General features: G+C 40.6%; 1 long non-coding RNA gene across 2 annotated transcripts in view; it reads left to right on the forward strand.

Moving 5' to 3' along the window:
- Nucleotides 1-2,171: 2,171 nt before the first annotated feature.
- Nucleotides 2,172-26,331, forward strand: part of LOC106007138 — a 32,444-nt gene continuing 8,284 nt past the window's right edge. For both annotated transcript variants that reach the window (XR_001181705.2, XR_006604653.1), the window contains exons 1-5: nucleotides 2,172-3,636; nucleotides 4,950-5,110; nucleotides 7,233-7,355; nucleotides 18,659-18,754; nucleotides 19,879-19,937. This is a non-coding gene — a long non-coding RNA (uncharacterized LOC106007138). The remainder of the gene's footprint in view (nucleotides 3,637-4,949; nucleotides 5,111-7,232; nucleotides 7,356-18,658; nucleotides 18,755-19,878; nucleotides 19,938-26,331) is intronic.

The raw sequence follows: 26,331 nt of genomic DNA on the forward strand, positions 1-26,331 counted from the left end.
AAACCCTGAACACATATGGCTGGTAGAATAGCTGTGGTTAATAATGCTTATGTAGTCCAAATAAAGTTAATGGGTTTTAGGACCAATCCCTGGGATATTTAAGGTCAAAGAGAATGAAATGGGATGTGAGGGTGATCTGGCTGGGACATCTGTTGTGTCCCACTGATCCGCCAGGGTTGATTCGCCTGATCTGGCTGCCTCGGCCGGTGTCCACGTCCTCCATCACCGCCCCACATATGTCTCTCCCCAAGCAATGTGCTGGGGGGGAAGAGGACCACTTACCCAGATAGAGGAGTCTCCCGTCAAGGGTATAGGAATAGCTGGGCTCCTCACTAGAACTTCAAACAAGCTCTCAAGGTCCGTCCTAGAAGCTTAAAAAAAAAAAAAAGAAAAGAAAAGAAAGAAAGAGAAAGAGAGAGAATTAAATGAAAACCAGGATTCTCAATCTCAGAAAAGATTGCTACCAAAGACATATTATCCAGTCCCTCAATTATATCCAATGTTTGGGGTCCAGTTTTTCTTTTTAAAATTGAGCACTTAAATAAATAAAATAATAATAATACTCCATAGTGTATATGGACCACATCTTCCTTATCCATTCGTTTATTGAAGGGAATCTTGGTTCTTTCCATAGTTTGGCAACTGTGGCCATTGCTGCTATAAACATTACCTTCCCCTCTTTTTTTTTTTTTTAAAGATTTTATTTATTTATTTGATAGAGAGAAATCACAAGTAGATGGAGAGGCAGACAGAGAGAGAGAGGGGAATCAGGCTCCCTGCTGAGCAGAGAGCCCGATGCGGGACTCGACCCCAGGACCCTGAGATCATGACCTGAGCCGAAGGCAGCGGCTTAACCCACTGAGCCACCCAGGTGCCCCACCTCCCCCTCTTTTTTTAATAGAATGGCAGCCAGAACAAATATTTCTTTCTATTTATTCAAAAAATAATAAACCATTTTGAACTCACTTGTTTTGCTAAAGAAGTAGTGGACCAAAAGGAAACATTCAAGTATTATCAGGACTGAATCTAAATTAAACTCATAGTCCTTTTCTTTTGAATTTCTGCTCTGAGGATCAGTGGGACTGAAGAGATGTTTTCCACATATGTAGAGGTAGAGGAAAGGTTTCTGGGCCCTGCTGTGGGAGTAACTGATCCTCAGAGTCATTAGTACATTCTGTCTGTAGGGCAAGGGCACATAGAGTGATCTCTGCATGTACTTTGTATCTCATGCTACAAAAGCTTCAGGGGTTGAACAGCACAGCTGTGCTTTCCACCTTCATCAGGTTCATTGCTGAGGAGGAGATGAATATGAAACAAACAAGTCTTTAGGCCCAAAGGAGAACGAATGACTTTAGGAGTGAATAACTGGAGATCCAATCTTTGTCTCCAGGCTTGAGGTAAAGCTTTTCTGAGGAAGTCACCATTCGGTGGAATCACCTGATAAAAGTTGAAGAGGAAGTTGAAGGAGAGGTTGGTCTCCACCCCACCCCTTCCCCAGAACTTCTGGTGAGAGGCAGCAAACATGGAAAGTCTCAGAAGAAGGCCTTCACCAAACTATAGGTGTAGCTAAGGAATGAGTAAGGGAGAGATGAGTTCTTGGCTTATTCTACTGCTACACGTATAAGCACCATTATTTTTTTCAAAGATTTTACTTATTTATTTGACACAGAGAGACACAGTGAGAGAGGAAACACAAGCAAAGGGAGTGGGAGAAGGAGAAGCAGGCTTCCCACAAGCAGGGAGCCTGATGCGGGGCTTGATATCAGGATCCTGGGATCATGACCTGAGCGGAAGGTGGCTGCTTTATGACTGAGCCACCTAGGTGCTCCTATAAGCACCATTATAAATAGGGATGGTGGATATTTGGGAAGAGAACTATCAAACTGTGGTGTTAAATCCACAGAATACAAAATCACCCCCTTCCTTTTATAATTCTAATCAGTCCTCCATAGTTTCCTTTCTTTGCTCTCATCTGAAAGGTTGATGGGCTCCATAGTTCTGTCCTTGCTCTTGGTCCTTGTTCATTTTTCTTTTTTTTAAGATTTTATTTATTTATTTGACAGATAGAGATCACAAGTAGGCAGACAGGCAGGCAGAGAGAGAGGAGGAAGCAGGCTCCCTGCTGAGCAGAGAGCCCGATGTGGGGGCTTGATCCCAAAACCCTGAGATCATGACCTGAGCCGAAGGCAGAGGCTTAACCCACTGAGCCACCCAGGTGCCCCTCCTTGTTTGTTTTTATGCTGCACACTCTCCTGGAAGATCCCTGGTGTTTCTCAAGCAGGTCTGACAGGCTTCTACCCCAGGGCCTTTGCCCATCCATGTCCTTCCACAGAGGACTTTCTTCTTCCTGTCTTCTCATGGGTTACACTCTCTTATTCTCTCTCCTATTAGGCTACAGCTGCTCAGCTGTAGCTCTTCTGAGAGGAATTCTCTGATCCCTTAACACTCTCTATTTCCTTACTGTCCTTTATTTTTCTTGAGAGTACTAATATTACCTGGCATTGTATGGTATTTTCTTTTTTATTCTAGGTCTTCTTTCAACTAGATTGTAAGTTCCCTGATCCCAGAACTTTGTCCATTGTTCACTGCTGCATAAACATTCTAGCTACCCATATAGTGTTACTGGTACAAAGTAAGCAATGGGTATTAGTTTCACGGGCAGATTAATGAGTACATGAATCAATGATGGAATGAAATTCATACTGTCCATGGATTCAGCTACTACCCACATGCTGATGACTCCAAAATCTACACTTCCTGTCCCTCCCTCTTGAAAGCCAGATCCACTTACCCCAACTTCCTGTGAGACATATGTGTTGTCACGATCTAGAGGCACTCACATTTACTTGCCCCAAACGGAACTCATCACCCCCAGTAACCTAAACTTGCTATTCCTCTTGTGTTCCCTTCTTTTGTGAATGACTCCACCATCTGCCCCTTTGCCCAAGCCAGAAACCTGAGAATCATGTTCTATTTGTTCCTCTCCCTTATCCTCCACATTCAGTCTCTAAATCCTATTGATTCTACCCCCTTTGGCTTGATCCTTGTCCTGTACATCCCCACTGACACCATCTCCTTCACTTGTTTATTGCTTCTGACTACTTGACATCCCATAAAGCTTGTCTCCCACCAATTCATGCTTTACTGTGCCACCAGGGAAATCTTTCTATAGTGTGCTGTAGTCATGCTTACCAGTCTCCAGTGCCTACTCTTTGCTGAAAGTTAACAGCCAAGCTTCTAGGTATGACATGCAAAACCACTTAAATTAAGTCTCCAACTAAATTCTAGAATAGGTCTCCTGCTGGCTCTCCTCTTATCTCTGTTTTTGCTCCACCACCACCATTCACAGTAGCACAATGATGAGCAAGGAATATTTTCAATACATATCACTGGGTCACATTCTCAAAAAAAGTATGTTTTTCTTAGTTATGCAGGACCTTCATGTTTCTGGATAAAGGGGAGAGTCCTTTAAGACAATGTCTCTTATGATGATGATACTCTTAAGAGAGTCTTAAGACCTTTCCAAAAGTTTGCCACTCTGTGGAAGGCGTAGAGCTATGCCTTCTGAAGGAGCCTGTTCCCAAGTGTGAAAGGAAGACCTGTTATGTTTTCAACTTCATCATTTCCAGGGAAGAGGTAAGCCTTTAATTTGTACTCAGAAGGTGCTCCTGACACCGAGAACTTCCCCATGTCACTGACCTGACTCCACGATGCTGGAATTGTTCCATAAAGGAACTTCATAGCTATCTCTGCATTGGTTTACACAGCTTTCAAGGAGAATAGGGAATCTAGTTACTCTTTATAAACCTAAATGGAATAACCAGTGCCCATAAGTAGAAGCTATAGTCATGCCTACTCATCCTTGGGTTTAATAAGAGGGATACATTCTTGGAAATTCAAGCTATCTAACAAATGAATCAGCTGTCTGGCAAGATAATGACTTCCCCATCAGTGAGGATATTCAAAGAGAGACTAGATATCTACATCATAGTTATTAGATGTTTCAAAGGAATCATATATCTGAACAGGTGTTGAATAAAATGAGCACAGATGTCCCTTCCTTACTCTGATATTCTTATTTGTCTCTGAGTCAAAGGATAATTACACAACCCTCCATTTTACTTTGGTTGTATAGACTTAGACTTTGGTTAACAGATGGGAAAACAGATTCTGAAACTAAAAGCCCAGGGATTATTGTGCCTATTTTTATCAGGTGGTTTTGTATAATCCTGAGATTTAAAAAAAAAAAAAAAAAAAAAAAAAAAACCACTCTGAAGAAAGTTGTTTGTAGAATGGATTTCATCACAGTGAGTATTGTCACAGTAAAATATTTCCATAGCAAGTATATTGTCACACAGCAAATTATGAGGCACTGTGATGAGCACTTTTCAATGTATTAAATAATTTGGACCTTTTTTTCAAATTTATTTATTGGAGTTTGACAAGAACACTTTTTTTCCCTTACATTCTATTGGTCTGATTCTGTAAAATGAGCGGCTGGTTGTATCTAGACTTTTGGAGCTACAGGTTTCAAAGTAATGATCATAGAGCAGGTTTAAATTCATTTAAAGATTCAAGCTCTGAAAAATTATATATAGTATTAGTCAGGATCCATTTGGGAAAAGAGAACCCATTTACGTATTTCTAGCAGAGGGAACTTAATACAAAAATTCATTAAGAGGATGGTGGAAAGCCTGGAGTAGCAAGAGAAAAATAATCAGGTTACTGAAAGAACAACCACAGGAAACCAGTGCCTCCCTGAACCATTCCTGCGTGTCAAGAATGGACACTCCAGAACAGGCCTCATGGGGGCTGCCAGGCCAACCCCCCCAACATCCTCCACCCCTGGTGCTAGCCCAGTTGCATTAGAGGCTGCCCTATTCCTGCTGCTGCCCCCACCCCAACTGATAGCCAAGATGAGAAGAGAGTCACTTCTCCCCTCTTCTTAGGTTCCAGGGTTCCTCAGAGCCTGCATCCGATGGGAAGCCAGGGAACAAGGACCTGGGAAAGCACAGCTGGCAAGATTGCAGCCCCTAACCCACGAAACAGCGTACAGAAGAGTAAATGAGCTAAGACCATACGAGCAAAGGACTCTAAAGCCTAGAGACTGGTAATATTGCCCTCCTTTTCAAAGAGGGGATTAAAATGATTTCTGCAAAGAGTAAACCAATTAGAATGACACCAACTTCTAGCAAGATTCTAGAATAGGAGACGAAAGGATTGTTTCTGTGTCTTTACATAGGGAGAGGAGAGTCAGAACAAGCCAACTGGGGACTCCTGAGTTATTGTGTTCACTACCTCTGGAAACCAGATAATAGAAGGGCCAAATGTTAGCAACCCAGAAGATAGGAAATACGAGGAGTCTCGGGGTATAAGTGTCTAAGAAACTTGTCCCAAATCAGGAACCATTTTAGATTAGCATATAGTCACCTGTTCCGTTGAAGAGTGCGCATGTGTGATACTTCATGAACAGAGATGAGTTTTTAGATCTGGAAAGACTGCAGAGATCTGCTTTATCATTGTAAGGTGGCTGGGAGTCAGACCGTGAGTGCCTTCTCTGAAGTCACACAGCTGAAGATCGGAGCAGAAATGCAATTCAGGTCTCTCTGTTTGCTCTCAGTGCTTTACTGTGCATGGCTCCCCACAAAGGATTGAGTATGATGTGGCTGCACTTCTCACAGTTCTGGAGCCTGGGAGTCTGAGATCAGTGTGCCAGTGTGGTCGTGTTTGGGTTAGGACCCTCTTCTGGGTTGCTGACATCTTGTGTCCTCACATGGTGGCAGGGGCTATAGAACTCTATGGGGTCCATTTCATAGCAACATAAAATTCCATTCTCACGGGTTCCGCCCTCATGACCTGAGCACCTCCTGAAAGGCTCCACCTCCCATACCCATCACATAAGGCCTTAGAATGTCAGCATATGAAATTGGGGGGATGCAAACATTCAGACACACAAGCATAGGATCCACTTAAGTATCATTCACTAAATTCCCCCTTGTAGACATGCCAACGTGCCTGGGTCTGACTATGTTTTATATGCATTCTTGAAAATTCCTACCATTCTTTAAAATACTGTATATGTATGATGTAGGGATGACTTCTGCTTTAAGGGCAAGAAACAGGTTCACAGGGTTGTCATGTGCTCATAGGAGGAGGAAAGTCTGACAGGTGAATGAATCTCTCTGACCCCAAAGGGCATGCTCTTCCCACTCTGATATATACTACTTGTTTACTCAACACTTATCCAACAAATACATGTTAACTCCTTTTTTTCTAGAAAAATCAGAAATTGTACCTCAAGTATAGTACTTGAGCAACCTATTAAAGAAATAGAAATCCATTTATAAACACAGGCCAATGCCATGTTCTAATAAAATAAAATAGGCTTCTAGATGCTTAAAGTGAGCTACTACTTCTGAAATATTCATGTGGCTCCCAGAGAGAGGTTATTTAGCCATTGATAAGATTCTGGGACTTCATTAGCCTTAATAAAATTAGGTCTGATTCTTTAAATTAAGCAAGAATAATGCAACACCGAGGACAACTTCTGGCTTGGAGTAGAATATTGCCTATGGCTGGGGTTCTATCACTAATGACACGAAGTATTTGGAAGGGCTCGTGAACATTTGCAGTCTGCAGTTACTGGGAAACCAACAGTAAGGCTAATATATTGTTACTATACTAGGGAACTACTTTATCGAAGACAAATGATCTCTTTGTACAGAGAGTTTAAGAAAGGAGATTCCATTTTTTTTTTCCTGCTACATTTATTCCCAAAGGACCTTGACTAACCCCCACAGAGGTGGGCTATTTCAGTGGAGGACCAGAGAGCCAACAGGTGAGGCTGTACATGGTCTCTCACAGCTGTTCAGTGCGACATTGTAGCAGGAAATCTCCTTAGACAATAGGGAAAAGAATGAGTGTGGCTGTGTTCCAGTAAAACTTTATTTACAAAATGGGAGGCTAGGGAGAGGACTAGAGTTTGCTCGTTCCTGGGCTACAGTGTTAGAGGGCACTGGGTGATAAAGGTCGCTTCTGCTTCTACTTACATGCCCAAGAGACTGTCAAACCAAAGAAGCCTAGGGACACTTACTAATTTTTTATTCTCACTGTAAATATTGGGATACTCAAAGCCAACACAGAATATGACTTTTCTCTAATGTGAATGTTGTACTTATTTTAAAGGGTTTGGTTGGAATCTTGGGTGTTAATTTATCTGTTGTATTTCTTAGTGGCTCTGAATAAACACAGAAAAGAATTTAGATGCAAGTCATGTAAAGAGGCCAGGATGAGCTTCCAAGCATTCAGAATCTTACAATGATGGTGGTGCTAGATCGGTATTTGATGGAGGGATGGTGAGTATCTTTCCAACTTATTTATTCTGCCAACTCTGAAACTCTAGAACCACGCAGATTAGTAGCAGCTAATTTCACCTAAACACGCTATTAGAATTTTCTGTGACCAAAGGATATGCCAAGTCTCCTGAAGTACTAATCAAGATTAAACAATTTTTCATGATGATTCTTGGTTTTGTATATGTGTTTAACCACTGGAGGGACGTATCATCTTTTAGATTGCTGATAATAACATATTCAATAAGGTTTAGTGACTATAATAAATTAATTCTATTATAGCTCTTTTCTCTAGAGATTTTTTTCAGGGTTATGTTTCTTATAAAAAATGATATTCATTTTATATGTTTTTCTGATGGAGAACCACTATGATAACATGAAAAATTCATTATATCCTTGGAGTCTTGGTTATCAATCTCATTATGATGTCGTAGCAGGTTAGATGTTGGAGCTCAACTGTAGGTAAAGTCCAAGTAATTTTCTACTTGAATTCAGTAATAAGAGTAGTACAGTGGGAAATGGTACTACGGTCAGTAAACATGGCCTGAACTGTGACCTGGAGAAGATACCATGCTAAGCATCACACATATCTTATCTCACTTAATCCCCAAAATAGCCTAATGATGGAAGTGTAGTTTTACAAATGAGAAAACTGATGTCAGAGAGGTGATATAGTTAACCCAAAGTTAAAGGACTGAAATCCAGGTCATTCTGATAGCAAAGTTACTGCTTTTAAGTACTAGGCCAGGGATTCTGAAAGTGTGGTCCTTGGACCAGCAACATGAGCATCACCTGGGAACATGTCAGAAGTGCGAATTCTCAATGCACCCTCTCCTTGCTGAATCAAAGACTCAGAAATGGGATCCAGTAATCTGTGTTTTTACAAGTCTTCTCCTGGAGATCCCAATGTCCACTGACATTCAAAAACCTCTGTACTATGCTAGATTGCATTTAAAACAAGTACAGAACATTGAACAAGCATTGGTTTCTCAGTTAATTAAATGCCCTAGGTACCCTAGGACTTCATGGTGCTCCCAGGAAGCATTAGGTTATAATAGTTTATTTTTATTACATTACACTCATTTCTGTATATTGTAAGGTTAGATTATGAGACACTGTGCCTAAACAGGCAACAGAGTTAGAAACTCTGTTTTCCAAGTGGGAAAAGCCCCAGAATAGTCTGTTTAGAATGGCAAACAGAGGCAAATATGAATAAATGCTATTCACTGGCCAGCCAAGGCCTGAGAAATGTTAAGCCAAAAACAAATTCTATACTTGGTATTTATCAAAATACCCCTTGCTTTTATGATTTCAGGGTAGCCAGAAATTCACCTACTTGATAACATTCCTTTGAGCCAAACTCTGAAGTCATACTGGTGGTGATGGTCGAAGCAGTGAATGTGACGGTGACAGAGAGTGATTAGTGGCCAAAGAGATTGGGTGACTTTTTAAATCACAAAATAACGGACCTTATTAGTGATATTTGTAATGGGATATTTTAATGGATACCATCAGTGCTACAATTGAATGGGATATTTTTAGCAATATTTTTATGAATTTATAGACTCACAAGGGGTAAAACACCTCTCCCACCTCATCCTCTAGTCTCTTCTCTCCCTCTCAAGCTTTGCAAAACCCTGCACATGTATGTGGCTCAAAATGCCAAGTGGAATGGGAAGTTGCCACGCAGGGAAGAAAGAAAATCTCACTCCTCTTTAATACTTACTAGGGGCTTTTTTCTTTTTTTTTTTTTTAAGTTGTCCTGAAAAGGCCACTGTTCCCGACCTGGTAGCCCAGCACATGGGCCATGCCCCTACTGACACAGGCCGGGCTGATGTTGGGAGGATCAGGGGCACACAAAAGTTTGGCTGCATTGAGAACCTTAGCACAGGGAATGTAGGTGGCTGCCCGGGGCCCTCCTCAGGAGTACAGTGCTCTCCTCGAGACTTTGCTTAAATCCCCTGGGGGTGCTGGCAGTGGCACCTGGCTGGATCCCTGTGAGACTTGGGTCTCACAGAAACCACAGAGACTTAGTCCCTATTTCCTTTCCTTAGGTCACTCTTTGACCCATGACCCTGCACAGGGGGTCACTGCTTGCCTAAGTTGCTCCAGGATTCGTGTTCAGGGGATCATAGTCTCTGCCTGTGACCTGGCCTACTTCCAGGAGAGCTCGGTTGTGAGCTGATCCTTCCCACCAGCCAGCACAGTGGGCTTTCGTGAGACTGAACCTCTCTAAAGGTGCTGATGCTCTGGTTTGAAGGGACTCATTCATGTTGGATATAGGAGATATTTAGGACTCTAGAATACCAAGACAGAACTCCACTTAGCTTTGGGTTTGAGTTCATGTAGTCGATTTGCTTTTGTCTGTTCCTATTCTGACTGTGGCTTCCTCTGCTCCACAACATCCCAGGGCAGTGGGAAGTCTGTTGGCATCCTTCACCCTATATACACTCCACTGCTGTAACACAGGGTTTACTTCACTCACTTTTCCCTGAGTTCCTTGCCCACTAACTCAAGCTGTCCTCAGAGGTGGCCAAGCCCATTTCCTCCAAAGGCTTTCCAGATCATGGCTTGAGAATTGAGAAGGCTGATGGGCCCTTCTGACCAGTGTCCTGCTTTGTCTCCAGTGGATATGGTGGCATCATGCTCTCTGGGAGTGAGGGACAAACATTTGTTAACAGAATGTGACAGTTTTACTCATTCAGCCTGCAGGCCCCTTGTCTATCCTCCTGGCTGGTGGGGATGTGTGAAAGTCAAGGGTGATATCAATAGGGACAGAGACCACTTTCTAAGAATGTGGGGATTTCAGCCTAGACTTCAAGAGAAGACAGGGTTAGTTGGAAGATAGGTTGTTCTGTCTTTATGCTATTTAAATTCCAAATTGTGAGTTTTATATGACCCCAAAGTGATAATAGTGGTCACATTTTTGGGCATTCCCTACATGAGACTTGAATTGTGGTCATTATCAAGAAAATGCAATAATGAATTATGGGAGAATTATTGGAAACCAGTACACACAGACCACACAATGCATAATTCACTGCCTTGCATAAGTGATATAATAGGTATTAAATAAATGCAGAGATGATATCTGTATGGTTTCAATATTGATGAGTTCAGAGTCATAACTCTGTAAGTAATAACAGCATTGCTCTCCTTTTTGGGTGTGGAAAATAAAAAATTATCCAGGAGAAGAATATTCGACAGTAAAGACCATGAGTGATAATTCCTAGACCTTCGCAGAAAAAGATGGTCCCTGGACATTGGCCATGACTGAACAATACAAACTAAAGTATTTCTTCCACTCCTTCCTATTACCTTGAATCTGTATTGTTAAATCCCTACACTTTCCAGGGGTCCACACATTTTATTAAAAAAAAGTATTTAATCAAAGTCTTTAGTTAGATAAGGCCTTGCAAAAAATTTTCCCAGGGATGTTATATACCACACCTATGGGCTGCTCTGCTTGGCTGTGACCTTTTCTTTCAGAGTTAACAAGTGTTAATTGACTCACCACACAGTACCAAGTTCTACGTCAAATGCTGTGAGTCTACACCTCATCAAAACCTAGATGATGCAAGTACTGCCCTCAAGAGCCATGATCTTGCTGGTTGCATGACTTAGACATATGAAACTTATCAGGGGAAATAGAAGACCAGACATTAGATGGTGCTTACTGCATCTCGAAACATGGCAGCAATGGAAATGCTCAGTTTAGGTAGGGGTGAACTCAGGGTGGGCTGGTGTCTCCAGGAAGATTGGTGGCACTGAATGGAGGCCCCGAGGCAGATGCTGGGCTTGGAAAGGCTCAGAAGGATATATACAGCAGGCCGGGCAGGGGCAGCAGCAAGAACCCCTTGAGGAGGGAGCCCACTCCAGGAGTCCGAGGACATTCTGAACTGAAGAAAGCATCACCTCTGCTTTCCTGGAACTACACTGGCCCTGAAGAGTGTTTGGCTGACCTGGAGTGGGAGTGGTGAGCTATTAGGGAAACCCTGTGAACAGGAGATGTCCACAGGACTCTTTCCAGGCTGTAAGGCTCTCATTAGAAATCATCTGGGTGGTTTCTTCAACACCAGTTTCTTGGCATAGACCTAACCTGCCTGTCCCTCTCTCTACCTTATTCCTCCCACTGCCCTGCCAGCCCAGGTGTAATTTCTGTGCTGGTCTGGCTGCCATGTTCTCTATGCATGAATACTGGCTTTCACCTTGCACTCCTAACCAGGCCTCATGTGGTGCTTATGTGACATCATGAGCTCCAGACTTGACGTCAGAAGACCTGTGGCTAAGGTTCTCTCTGCCATTTACTGGCTCTGGGACCTTGGGCAGGTTACCACATGCCTCAGAACTCCTGTGCCTTTGTACATGGACACAATCATGCTCTACTCCTTACTTTATAGGGTGTTTTGAGGAGAAAATGAAGTTCTTTAGCTTAAGGAATAATTTCTAATACTTAAATAGAGCTTACTTTGATCAGGCAAACTTCTAAGTGCTTTAGATATGTTAAGCATTTTATTTTATTTTAAAAGATTTATTTATTTATTTTAGAGACAGAGAGCGCATTAGCAGGGACAGGGGCAGAGGCAGAGGGAGAGGGAGAATCTCTAGCAGACTCCTTCCTGAGCACAGAGCCCTGGTCTGGCCTTAATCCCCAGTCCCTGAGATCAGGACCTTAGCCAAAGTCGGAGGCTTAACTGACTGAGCCACCGAGGCACCCAATATTAAGCATTTTAATTCTCACAATAATGTTGCAAGGAAGAAACTATTATAAGGACCATTTACATTGGGAAACATAGGCACAGAGAAATTAAGTAATTTCCCAAAGATTACCACACTTATTAAATGTAAGAGCTGGGATTTAAACCCTGGGTTACCCGGTTCCAAAATCTATTCCCTTAACAACCACATTATACTGTTTATCTAATAACAACATGAGGTACCACTTAGCATGGTAAGGCTTACCATGTGTCTGATACTGGACCAAAGGCCCAATTAACTCATTTAATCCTCACAATAACCCTTGGAGGTGCTATTATCAACTGTAGTAAAATGATTTGTAAGAAACCTCTACATACAGGAAGGGAGAATAGATGGGCCTCTTCTTATTCCTTCCACTAAGTCCAACTGAAACCCTGTCCAGTATAAAACAGTATAGAACAAACACTGGGAAACTCTGAGAAATGGAGAGGAGAAGCTAGACCATCTAGAGACCCGGAAATCTGAGGAACAATATGGTGTGAGTTCCCTGGGCTTTGTGTTTTGCCTCATCTATCCAAGACCTGGGGCTGAAAAAGTTGGAAACCTGAAAAGGCCAATGAGTATAACCCCAAAAAGTCCCAAGGGAAGCCTGCTCTTCTGAGCCAAAGGAGCAGCCTAGCAAGACAGAAACGTTTTAGACAACGACTGCTCTACTTCAGCCAGACGCCTCAGAGAAATCTGAGCCCGCTGTTACCCATCCTAGTAAGGCTGAGTGGGGAGCCTGGACTTCTCCCCTTGTGAAGTTGGAACAAGGAGCACAAACTCTCTGCGAAGACGTTCATCCCCCAGGGGTAATGAGCATCCCTCCATGTAGCAGTGTCAATTGCGATCAGCTGGGGACCTTGGACTTCCATCTCGGTCTGGCAGTGCTGAGGTGCCCCTCCCCATCCCCACTGGGATGGTGTCAGAGGAGGCCTAATGCAGAATCAGGACTCTCACCACTGCACAGCGGTAGTGAGGGTCCCCAACATTCCCACCATGATGTCAATGGAGACCATGTGAGGAGCAGGGATGAGGCACCCCTATGCTGCCCAGCTGGGGAGGTATCTGTGGAGGCCTAGTAGGGAGCCAAACCCCACCCTTACCCAGCTGTGAGGAGAGAGCCCCCAGCTGGGCATCAACAAAGGCCTAGTGGAAAACCTGAACTTCTACCCTCAGTGGGAGATAATGAGATTCTCCCATCTTCTTCCCCTGCCCAAGTAGTATCAGAGGAAGCCAGATATGATGAAGGTTTAAATAAGATCTGGAGTCTCAGAACATGTAATTCTCCAAATGTCCAAGAAAAAGAAATTTCTCATTATACCAAAGGCAAGGAAGAGCTCAGACTAAACGAAAAAAGACAAGCAATAGATACCAACACCAAGATGATAGAGATGTTAGGATTATCTGACAAAAATTTTAAAGCAGTCATCATAAAAATGCTTCTAAGTCTTATTTCACTTAGCATAATGCCCTCTGGGGAGGCCTTTCTTGGAAAGGAAAGGGAAAAGAAGAAAATTAGGTCCCATGTGCTCATTTTTTTCCTTAGTTTTCCCTCTAATATCTTGAAGAAATGTACGTACTCCCAACAGTTTCCTGAAATACGACGTTCAAATGATTCCCTGGATGTAACCATCAGGATTTCTTTAAATCCATTAACTAATCTCTTAGCAATTTGGAATGTATGTTACAGAGGAGTGCCTCTGTAGATATTTCCGTGTTTCTCATGTACTTGCTTTTTCTCCCCATCAACAGCTCATTTTACACAATTTCCCTTCTTTATTTCCTCAAATTCCTTTTTTTTCAATTTTTTAAGCCAAAGGTAGAATTTAACTATGTGTTACCTCTGAGATTCCCAGTTATGGCCTCATGCCGTCCATCCCTTATTTTTTGTCTGTTACCTCTGCTCACCTAGATGAATTAGTAAGAACTCTTGCATTTTTTAAGGATCTTGGTGATCACTAACAGTCTTTTGCTTTCCTTCCTGGTTTTGTATCTGTTCTCCACATCTTTCTCAAACTGGAATCTTGCTTTGTCTTTCTTTTCTTCTTTATTTCCATCATGGGATTTTGCTGGTAACCTCTTCCTATCACCCCACTGGAAGCTTATTATTTTTATTTCTTGACCTTGAGAATAAAAAAAAAGAGAAATATGTTTCAACACCACAATATGCTTTTTTCTTTTCTAAATCACCTTAGAACTAATGTTTCACATCAAGTGCCTTATAGAACAGAAATCTCAAAATCAATTTAAATTTTTTTCTTTACTGAAATGAAGGATGTCAGAATGATTGTATAGAACCTTCTTTCCTATTCTCAAGTACGTAAGAGAAGCTCCTTCTGAACAGGAACAGAATTCAGACATAGTTGGGGTTAACATGAGGTCTCTGTGGCATCATATAGCATGGAGGTCTCCTGTGTCCCAAGACTCTTGTAATGGATGATTTCAATTCCCCAACCAGTACCCAACATCAGCACTGAAGTGTATTGGGGCAGTGCTGATTGAAATTTAAGTGTTCCCGTCCTTCATTTTTCTGATGAGGCACACTCACCCAGAAAGTAGTTTTGAGTAACCCTCATGTCTGAGACTGTGAGACTCTGAGATCTGAATTTATTCTCCCAGAGCTGGCCACTGATTCAGAGATCAAATTCTACTCAACTCATCCTAAGTGTAAAGAACTTATTTTAAGCTCCAGACAGCTTCTGGAATCTTGGGGAAGTGGGAGCTAGAAAAGTTGAATCCAAGGGGCTCTCTTTCAGATCTTTCTCTCTCCTTCCTTCTCTCTAGGTAGCTGTGTGATCCCTCGTGTACACATCTGCCCTCGTTCTCTCTCCCAATCTCTCTCCCTCTCCCTCTCTTACTCTTTCACTATGGGCTTGTGGCTGAAAATGGCCACCAGGCCCAACATTTCATCATTGTCTTCCTGCCCAGCAGCCTCCTCCAGCTGACTCTGTATCTCAGAGTTCTAATTCCAAATCTCTGAGGAAGAAATTGGACCCCAACCTGCTCTTTTAGAGCCATGCCCTAAGCTTCTGGAAAGCCTATGGATGGGACTAAATCAGTGACTCTCTCGGATCCAGGGCTTCTCTTTCACCCATGGCAGGAGCAGTGCACAAGATTAGATTATCTGAATAAAGATGGGGCAATTGTTTTAAAATACTTAAATAGTGCATTCTGTAAGGATTTATTTGTTATATTATTTGTTATATTTTGGCAATACTTTTCAATAAAGGTTCGTATTTGCTGTGGAGGGAGAACTTGTATTCTTACAATTCAGCCTGAGCCAGATGGGGACCTTCTCTTCTCTCTTACAGTAGAGTCTGTGGGGGCTGCTATGCAATTGAGAGGCTTACAGTATTTGGGGGATTGGACTACTGGAAAGAACAATGAATTGATGATTGGGAATCCAAAAATTATGACAAGGCCCCAATATTATCCTAATTTACTCTGTGATCTTGGCCAAATCGAATCACTTTCTGGGCATATTTTTTTTTTTTTTTTTTTTTTTTGTACAATGAGGGAGCTGGTGTTAATCAGTGGTTTTCATATTTTTTAGAGTATGAAAACTTTTCTTAATTAAAAAAAGTTATGGTTACTGCATGATAATGGTGTCAATTTTGTTGCCCAGGGAAAGAAAAAAAAAAAGCCCTATAAGTATATATTTGTTCCAAGACTTTTAATAACTCCAGAGTCTCTGGAAGTCCAAATGCCACAGGCTGGAACCACAAATTTAGCTGACTCTGAGGTCCTTTCTGACTCTGATATTCTGGGATTTAAGTCAGGAGAATATGGACTCCTCAGAAAACATTCATTTATTCAAGAGGAAAGCTGACATTCAATATTACCAGATCTGAGAAGTTTTTGAGGGAGATGAATTAAGGCTGACTTCAGGGTCTAAGAATCTTAGCAGAGAGAGAAGATGGGAGGAAGAATCAATATGAATAACTGTGGGAGACTATGGGGTGACATGACGATGAACAGGGTTACATAATGTAGCTCATGCCAGGGAGAGGATCTGATGCCACAATCACTAACAGAAGGAAGCAGAGGAGAAGGCAATCTCGAGCCCCAGGCAAAGCAGACTGACTCTTCTGGCCTTAAGCGAATATATTGTTTGTTAACATAATAAATATAAAATAACACCATAATATAATAAGATTATATAATAAGAGGTATTACTATGTGTTATATTAATTAATATTTACTGTTAAAAGGACAAGGACAGTGCAAGTTATCTAAGGAGAGGTTCCCCCCTCCTCCTTAATCACAATCAGAGTTGAAGTGTTCCTTAAAGCCTTCTGGTTTGACTTCTGTAAGGATTAGTAACAGTTGAGTTGACATCAACAAGGTACTGGCAATGTCTTAGGGTGATTTCTACAATATATGTATAAGAGACATACTCTCAGAAAAATACGTTCTTGTAGCTTGTCCCAGCCCTGTCATTTTTATATTTTCAATATTTTGTGTGCTTCATATCAAAAAAGAGATTGATTCTGAAAGACATCCTGCCTCACAGCACTCTTCCTGAACTTGGAAGGAACTTGACAGTATACATTTGACAGTATACATTTCCCAGAGTTACATACAGATTTGGGCATTAGGTTGAGGTTATAATGTCAAATTTCTACCCAAATCGTCTTCTAACTGCAAGGAGAAGCTTGGCAGGCAAATAGGGCAAATTCTTCAAAATTTTTTAAGGTTAATAATTCTCAGGACTTAAAAAAATCACTAATAGTTTAATTCCCATTTTCTAGCAAACATTCCCCTAGAAACATAGGAACTTCCTCCACCCCCCCAGGAAACCCCAAATGTAGGAACTCTAAGAAAAACAAAGTTTCTAAGAAAGTATTGGTTCAAGTACGAATCCAACTGAAGTGTGGTCTGTATTCTGAGCAGCTCACAGATTGTAAGAAAAGTAGACTCTTTGCTTTCTCCTTGAAGTTGTAGACATGTACTTACATAAGAATTCTATTTCCTCTTTTAAGATGATTTAAATCATATTACTTGATTATTCTGTGAATATAGTTCACATATTCATGTATTGTGAGTGTTGTGTTCTGTTTTCAGAGTCAAGTCAACTTATAGACAAAGTGTGTTTAAAGAGCAGAATTTTTTTTTTGTTTTTTTGTTTTTACTGAATAATAATTTTTTTAATTTTTAATTTTTTATAATCATATATTTTTATCCCCCGGGGTACAGGTCTGTGAATCGCCAGGTTTACACACTTTACAGCACTCACCAAAGCACATACCCTCCCCAATGTCCATAACCCCACCCTCCTTCTCCCAACCCCATTCCCCGCAGCAACCCTCAGTTTGTTTTGTGAGATTAATAGTCACTTATGGTTTGTCTCCCTCCCAATCCCATCTTGTTTCATTTATTCTTCTCCTACCCCCAAACCCCCCATCACCACTTCCTCATATCAGGGAGATCATATGATAGTTGTCTTTCTCTGCTTGACTTATTTCGCTAAGAGTGATACGCTCTAGTTCCATCCACATCGTCGCAAATGGCAAGAGTTCATTTCTTTTGATGGCTGCATAGTATTCCATTGTGTATATATACCACATCTTCTTTATCCATTCATCTGTTGATGGACATCTAGGTTCTTTCTATAGTTTGGCTATTGTGGACATTGCTGCTATAAACATTCGGGTGCACGTGCCCCTTTGGATCACTACGTTTGTATCTTTAGGGTAAATACCCAGTAGTGCAATTGCTGGGTCATAGGACAGTTCTATTTTCAACATTTTGGGGAACCTCCATGCTGTTTTCCAGAGTGGTTGCACCAGCTTGCATTCCCACCAACAGTGTAGGAGGGTTCCCCTTTCTCCGCATCCTCGCCAGCATCTGTCATTTCCTGACTTGTTAATTTTAGCCATTCTGACTGGTGTGAGGTGATATCTCATTGTGGTTTTGATTTGTATTTCCCTGATGCTGAGTGATATGGAGCACTTTTTCATGTTTCTGTTGGCCATCTGGATGTTAAAGAACAGAATGGTTTTTAATCTTAACATTGACAATTGTTAAGTTGATGACATAGCTGATAGAAATTGAATGTGGAGACTGGAAGAAGAAGAAAAGACATTTCTAGAGGGACAGACAGAGAGAGAGAAAAAACAGAGAAAATAATGGGGAAAACTCATCAAAGAAACAGAAGGAAATTTCCCCAAATAAAGGACATGTCTCCAGATTGAAAAGTTGGACTGATTGTTCAGCTCAATTAATAAAAAATATGTCCACCATAAAGCTACAATACTATGAAATTTCAAAAGCCCAGGAATGGAAAGATCTCTAAAACTTTCAGACAGAGAAAGAGAAAATCAATGTACATACACAGTGCTGCTTACAAGAGTGGTATTTTTTGTAGCCTTATAAATCTCACTGCTCACAGAGAGTTTTTCTTCCACTTGAGCTAATATTGTGGTCCTAAAGGCCCATCTTTTGAGTTTAACCTCTGATCACGTCCCTCACTATCTTTTTCCCCACCTGATGCCCCCATTGAAAATATTGCTATAGGTTTCTATCAAATACTCAACACAGCTTATTCTCCCCTTGCCCATTTCCAGATCTGATGCTGTGACAGACCAAGTGTGGACTAGCCTGGATCTGCATCTTCTTGCTGGGAGAGCCATCTCGGTAGTCATTCTCTCTACTGGGAAATGGTGAGTGTGGATTTTCTTGGCTGAGGCAGCTGACCTCAGTCACCAGAGTACCTGTGGAGACTGGCCCCAGGCTTCTCTTACCACCCCCAAGATGTTGACAACACCTTTTTTTTTTAATGCTGGGAGCAGAGTCAATCTACAAACACCATCATGCCTTCATGAGACTTCTCTCTGTCTATTCCCAAGCCATAGACCTGTCCACAGAGCATCACTATCAGGCAGGGAAGGTAGAACAGCAAGCATCTGCTTACACTAATAGCCAACACGTGGGTGGGTAGTCACTGTGCCCTAGAAGTAAGTACTTAAGGACACAGGCTTGAATTTATATATTTGTACAAGATTAAAGCCCCTTCCTTCCTTTGTTCTGACTCTGCTCTCCCTAATTTCCCTCATATCTCCTTCACGATGGTAGTACAATACTACCTACCCTACAGTCACAGTCCTTTTTAGGCAACCACTTCTACTTCTTCCCATTAGCATTTCACTGTTCCATGGGATTTTACATATTCCTGTGCCCTTCCAGCCTGCAGACACCAGAAACTGTTCAAATGGTCACGTCTACCATTTCATGTTTGCTACTTAACAAATTACCACTTAGTGGCTTAAAATAGTAACCAATTTTTAGCTCACAACTCTGCCATTTGGCAATTTGGACTGGGTTCATCTAGGTAGTTCAGGTCAGTTTGCCTGGAGATTGGCTGGTTGGGGCTCCTTATTTGAAATGTCTCATCTCCACTTTACATGGCTTCTCCTCTCCCAGCAGGCAATCCTCCCCCTCACCCCCACCACCTGGTAACTGCATTGTTCCAAAGACAAAATATAGAAAGTTGCAAAGGCTGTTTTTCCTCCCGGTTTTATTGAGAAATATTTGAGAAATTTTTGAGAAATAATTGGCATACACTACTGTATAAGTTAAAGGTCTATAGCGTAATGGTTTAATTTATATATATCATGAAATGATGACCACAATAGGTTTAGTTAACATCCATCTTCTCTTATAGACACAATAAAAATAAAAACAAATTCCTATGATGAGAGTTCTTAGAATCTACTCTTTTAACAATCTTCCTATATATCATATAACAGTAGAGCTATAGCTCTCATATTGTACATTCTATCCCTAGGACTTATTTATCTACTTACTGGAAGTTTGAACCAATTCCACATGCCCTCTCAACCTCAGGTAAGCACAGTCTTTTTCCAGATTTCTTTTCCTATGACTTTGGTTTAAAATTTTTTTTAATTAGAGTCTTCATGTAAGTGAGATCATAGAGTATTTGCCTTTGTCTGTCTGACTTATTCCACTTAGCATAATTTCTTCAAGGTCCATCAGATGATAAGGTTTCCTTGGTTTTTTTTAGGGCTGAATAATATTCCACTGTGTATACGCACACATTCACGCACATACTCACACCCACACTGCGTCGTCTTTTTTTAAAAAAATATTTTATTTATTTATTTGACAGAGATCACAAGTAGGCAGAGAGGCATTAGCATTTCACTGTTCCATGGGATTTTACATGAGAGAGGAGGAAACAGGTTTCCCATGGAGCAGAGAGCCCGATGCGGGGCTCGATCCGAGGACCCTGGGATCTTGACCTGAGTTGAAGGCAGAGGCTTTAACCCACTGAGCCACCCAGGCACCCCAGTGTCTTCTTTATCCATTCAAGCAACATGGACGCTTAGGTAATTTCCATGTCCTGGTTATGCTAAAGAATGCTGCTATGAACATGTGGATGCAGATATCTTTTCAAGTTAATGTTTTCCATTTTCTTTGGATATATTCCCAGAAGCAGAATTGCTGGATCATACAATAGTTCTATTTTTAATTTTTTGAGGAACTTCCATACTGTTTTTCATAGTTGCACCAATTTCTAATTCCACCAACAGTATCCAAGTTTTCCCTTTTCTCCACATCCATACCAGCATTTGTTGTCTCCTGTCTTTTTGATGTGGCCATTCTATCAGGCATGAGGTAATATCTCCCTGTGACTTTAATTGGCATTCCTTAATGACTAGTGATATTGAGTATCTTTTCAAGTACCTGTTGGCCTTTTGTACTTTTTCTTTGGAAAAATATCTAGTCAGGTCTTTTGACCATTTTTTAGTTGGATTATTTGTATTTTTTTATATCAAGGTATAGGAGTTCTTTATGTGTTTTGGTATCAACCCCTTATCAGATAGGTGGTTTATAAATATTTTTCCCATTAGGTAGGTTATTTTTCACTTTGTTGATAGTTTCTTCTGCTCTGCAGAAGTATTTAGAAGATTTTAGTTTGATGCAGTCTCAATTGTTCATTTTTTATTTTGTTGCTTTGCTTTAGGTGTGACTTCCAAAAAATCACTACCAAGACCCATGTCAAGGAGCTCCCCCCCTGTTTTCTTCTAGGAGTTTCAAGGTCTTTAATTGATGTTTGTGAGCAGTGTAAATAGGGGTCTGGTTTCATTCTATTACATGTGAATCTCTAGTTTCCCCTGTACCATTTACTTTATTTATTTATTTTTTAAAAGATTTTATTTATTTGATAGACAGAGATCACAAGTAGGCAGAGAGGCAGGCAGAGAGAGAGAGGGAGAAGCGGGCTTACTGCTGAGCTGAGAGCCCGATGCGGGGTTCGATCCCAGGACCCTGAGATCATGACCTGAGCTGAAGGCAGAGGCTTTAACCCACTGAGCCACCCAGGCACCCCCGCCTGCATCATTTATTAAGAGACGCTCTTTTCTTCATTTGGTATTTTTTGCTCTCTTGTCAAATATTAATTAGCTGTATATGCTGGGTTTATTTTTGAGCTCTCAGTTCTGTCCCATCAGTCTATTTGTCTGTTTTTATGCCAGTACCATACTATTTTAATTACTGCAGCTTTATATTATAGCTTGAAATCAAGAGGTGTAATGTCTTCTGCTTTGTTCTTCTTCATCAGGAATTCTTTAGCTATTTGAGGTCTTCTGTGATTCCATACAAATTTTAGGAGCATTTTTCCTATTTCTATAAAAAGAGTGCCATTGGAATCTTCATCAGGATCGCCTTGAATCTATAGACAGCTTTTGGTAGTGCCAACATTTTAACAATACTAATCTTCCAATCCATGATCATGGGATACCTTTTCATTTATTTGTGTTTTCTTACATTTCTTTCATCAGCTGAAAGAAATATTTAAGGGGACCTTATCTCCATATTTATCCATATATATGGATATGGATATCCATATCCATATTTAAGGGGACCTTATCTCTTGTTTGAAAGAACTATGCAGTATTATGGTTATTTTTTATAATGTAACATAATGGAAAGTAGGGAAGGAGAGGGAGGGGCAAATTTTATTTCTCATTTTTACCATTCTGGTTTTTTAAAATTTTTAAAGTCCTGTATGTCTATACATTATTTTATAATAATAATGATAATAATAGTAAAACTGGATTACAGATATTTTATGTATTACTTAAATTACACACCAGGATAATAATCTTCTGATATTTTGAGGGATTCATGATTATGAGTCAAAACACCTAATTCAAGGTACATCTTCAGACCTCTTTTAACTATAAGGCCAAGTAATGGCAGATTTCATGAACTTTTCAACATGGAACTCAGTACATAAATGCTTAACAAATGTTTGTTGAATCTGAATGAGAAGTTGGGAGCAAAAATAACATGTGAATTAGGGGAAAGTAGCCTTAAGATCTGTCCTATTAATTCAGTGTTTATAATCTACTTTTATCATGGAAACTTGGAATTTAATGAGCAAGAAAAGAGATTTGATTCAATTTCCATGCACTTGCAATGAGGGCTATTATTGGATGGAACAACAGCATGTCCATTGTTGTATGTAATAGTAGTTGGGAATTATAACCCAGGGCAGAATCAAGAAGGTCTTTAAACTTTAATTTTGTAAGGCACCAGTTTATTTAAGAAATCATGTATCTTTATAAATGCCAGCAATGTTCCTCAGCTATTTCAAGTGGGACCTTGGAGAAGCATTGAAACGAGCTATATCTTAACTTCCTTTCTTTAGCATCTGCAACACAAATTAGCAAGAAGCAGAAAGTGACCTCTTAATTTTGTTTAATAGACCCCATATTCAGTTTGGTCTGATGCTCTTACCAGTCCTTCTGTTTCTCCAAATTAAAAATTGATAAAGAGAAACAATAAGAATACATTAGAGAAATTCTTGCAGATTCTTAATCTAAATATATTTTCCTAAGTTCCACTTGTAAGCAACTGTACAAGTAGGCTGGCTATTTACTTAATGACCGTTAGAAGCCATCCTGACCCTTCCCAGGAAGGTCAAAGAGCAGCCTGTTATTTGGATGCCTAATTTAATTGGACAAAGGAAATTGCTTTCATCATTTTTACTTTGCCCTTCCTAATTGGATTGAATGTCAACTTTCCACGCGATGTTCTCCAACATACAGTCATGCTCCTAATGCAACCAGATTAGATCAATCTGCATCTGTCTTCATTGTACCCTGGGACTGCATAAACTTTGGATACGTATTTATTTTGTGGATTTCATTTCCATGTTAATTAGAATTCAGGTTCCTGGAATTTCCATTCTAAGTATGATAATCTTCTTATAGTCAGCATGATAGAAACAGCTGCATTTGTTTACTTTATGAAAGATGATGTTTCTTGCTCAGATGATCATCGGATATGTACTTTTTAGACCAAAGATTGTGCCTCCATTCCTTCTTATAGATTTATCAGAATATATTAATTTATCGAGAACTTTCAAACTTAATTTTATTAGGTCACTATGTTTCTTGGAAGGCATAATGAACAACAAAATTATTGGGAAACCATACTTACTAATATATATCTCTTTTCTTTTTTTTCTACTATAATCTTTGCTCTCTCCAAGTAGGCTTTTTAAAAAACATTAACTCTTTTCCTAACTATAAAAGTTATACAACTTGGGGTCCCTTGGTTAAGCATCCAACTCTTGGTTTCAGTTCAGATCTTGATCTCATTGGTTGTGATATTGAACCCAGAGTCCAGCTCTGCGTTCAGCAGGGAGTCTGCTTGAAGATTCTCTCCCTCTACCCCTCTCCCTACTCTGTCTCTAAAAATCAATCCATCAATCAATCTTTAAAATAAGATTTATACATGTCAAGTGCTGAAAACCTGGAAAACAGATAATTCTATTATTGTTAACATTTTGATGGCTTTCTTTTCATATACATGCAATAGATTTTTGTAAAATGTTATTATTCTAGGTAGATAAATATGATCTCAGTCCCAAAATGTTTTTTTTTTTTTTTTCAACAGCCATCCTTCTAACCTAATCAAGATTCATTAGACAATCAGGGTGTCTGGCTGGCTCAGTTGGTAGAGCATGTGACTCTTGATTTCAAGGTTGTGAGTTTAAGCTCCACATTCGACGTAGAGCTTCCATTTAAAAAAAAAAAAAAGAAAAAGAATTTATAGACAGTAAAATAAAGCAGATTATTTAATCCAACATTAAACACATACTAAAGATTTACTGAATTACTATATGTCACCCACTTTGATGGGTAAGATGGGCACAAAAATAAGTAAGACACATGCCTGCTTTGAAAAAGTTTGTAAACTACAGAAAAAACCCAGTCAAATAATTATAATATAAGGTACACTGTGATAATATTACTAACCATTTACTGGGTACTAAGTATATACCAGCTACCTTCTAGTCCTCATAACACTTCTGTCATGTGGGGACTGTTACTCTCCTCATTTTACAGATGAGGAAACAGATAGATGTTAGGTGTTGTGCCCCAAACCACACAGCTAGTCAGCGAAAGAACTGGAATTCGAATCCAGCAACAGGGTTCAAGCCAGGTCCTCCATCACTCTTCGCCACCATAGGAGAGCGCTCCAATGGAACATATCTTTATAAAGGGATACATGAAACTCTTTCAGAGTCTTCTTGACATGAGATATAGATTCAAGTCCTCCACAGGGTCATGCTAGGGTAGCTCACTTTCATCTTCTTAAAAGAAGGGACGAGCAGTAGAACATTCATCATTGAGCCTGTAGATCTAAAAAAGAGGTCCTATTGTTGCAGTAATGGAAAGGACAAGAACATCAAATAGTCAGGTATTTTGCCACACGAAGGGTCTGGGTTCATTTTTGCTGAGATTATAGAGAGTGAGTGCAGGACAGTTTTACTGTTGGTCTGTGCCCAGGGTACACTCTGCACCCCTCTCCCCTACATAGGGAGTCATGAGGACCGCTATTATACATACAGGCTTTCAGGGACGATGTCTCTGATGAGACATTTGAGCAGAGACCTGAGGAAAGAGAGAGAATGAACCACGCCACTCTTTGGGGACTCCAACAAGCACAAAGACTCTGAGGACAGAATGCGGCTGGTATGTTCAAGGAATGGCAAGAAACCAGGTGGCCGAAGCAGAAGAAGGGAAGGGGATACAAGAGCTGATTAGGTGAGAGGAGCAGCAAGTCCCGAGGTGGGGGACAAACACGTGAACTTTGGAGGTGTGTAGTACCTGTTTCTGTCACGTTCCTCCACACTAGGTGAGCTGAGCTCTGTCCAGGTGATTCCAGAGCCTTTCCCACCATAGTCTCCTCTTCCGCAGAAGGACTTGGTGAGGCTATCAGATAAGCACTCCTGTCATCAGCATGACAGGAGGAAAATAACCACCCACGGTGATAGCATTTAACCAAGCTAAACAGTATAAGATAACCTTCATTTCCAAAGCTGACAAGCAAAATTACGGGGATCAGCTGTAAGGGGGAGGGGGCAAAAAAGCTCGAGATCATTATTTCCACATCTAACATTAGCATCTGGAAAACACAGTATGTCTATAAAATGACAGTGCCAAAGATAACCATCGTGTGTGTGTGTGTGTGTGTGTGTGTGTGTGTATGTATGACACCAGCATCCACACAAAACAGGAATCACTTCAGAGAGTAGAAAGGAAGACATTGTTCTCTGAATGGTCGTATCAGATGGACATATCGGAGTGTTAGCCACATAGCAGACCAGGCGACTGTGACGTCATTTGTTGAAATTACTGATAAAGGTCATTGGAAAATATCAGCTAACCTGAAGGAAAACATGAGTAGTCTTTCCATTCTTCTTCTCTTTCACAGAAGAAAACGTCCTTTGCCTGAAGAAATACTCCCTTATGTAAATCAAGCAGGAAAGGTGGAGATGGAAGGAGTAAATATAGGAGTCAGAATCTATCCCAGGAGATCTTGAAGGACATTCTATCTGTTTCCGCCTCCTCCCAGTTGTTTACCAGCGTTCTAGGCTTCCATTAGACCTAGGTTGGAATCCTTGTGCTTCAGGGACTTGTGGGGCCTGAGGCAAGCTCCCGAACATTTCTAAATTTCTGTTTTCTCATTCAGTAAGCCCAGACAACGAGAGAGTGCAATCCGTAGGTCTGTGGTGAGGATTATACGAGAAAATATATGTCAGCTAGGGTGCAGTATTGGGCACGTGGCAGGTAGTCAATAAATGCTGGCTATTTGTATTATAACTGAGAGAAAATTACTGAGAAAGATTTATCAGAGGGAAAAAGCATTTTAAGAATAAGGGGAAATTGTCAACTTTAAGAATCATTGTTAGTTTCCTAGG

This window comes from Mustela putorius, unplaced genomic scaffold (genome assembly GCF_011764305.1).
Source record: "Mustela putorius furo isolate JIRA1106 unplaced genomic scaffold, ASM1176430v1.1 tig00537227_pilon_pilon_pilon, whole genome shotgun sequence".
NCBI lineage: Eukaryota > Metazoa > Chordata > Mammalia > Carnivora > Mustelidae > Mustela > Mustela putorius.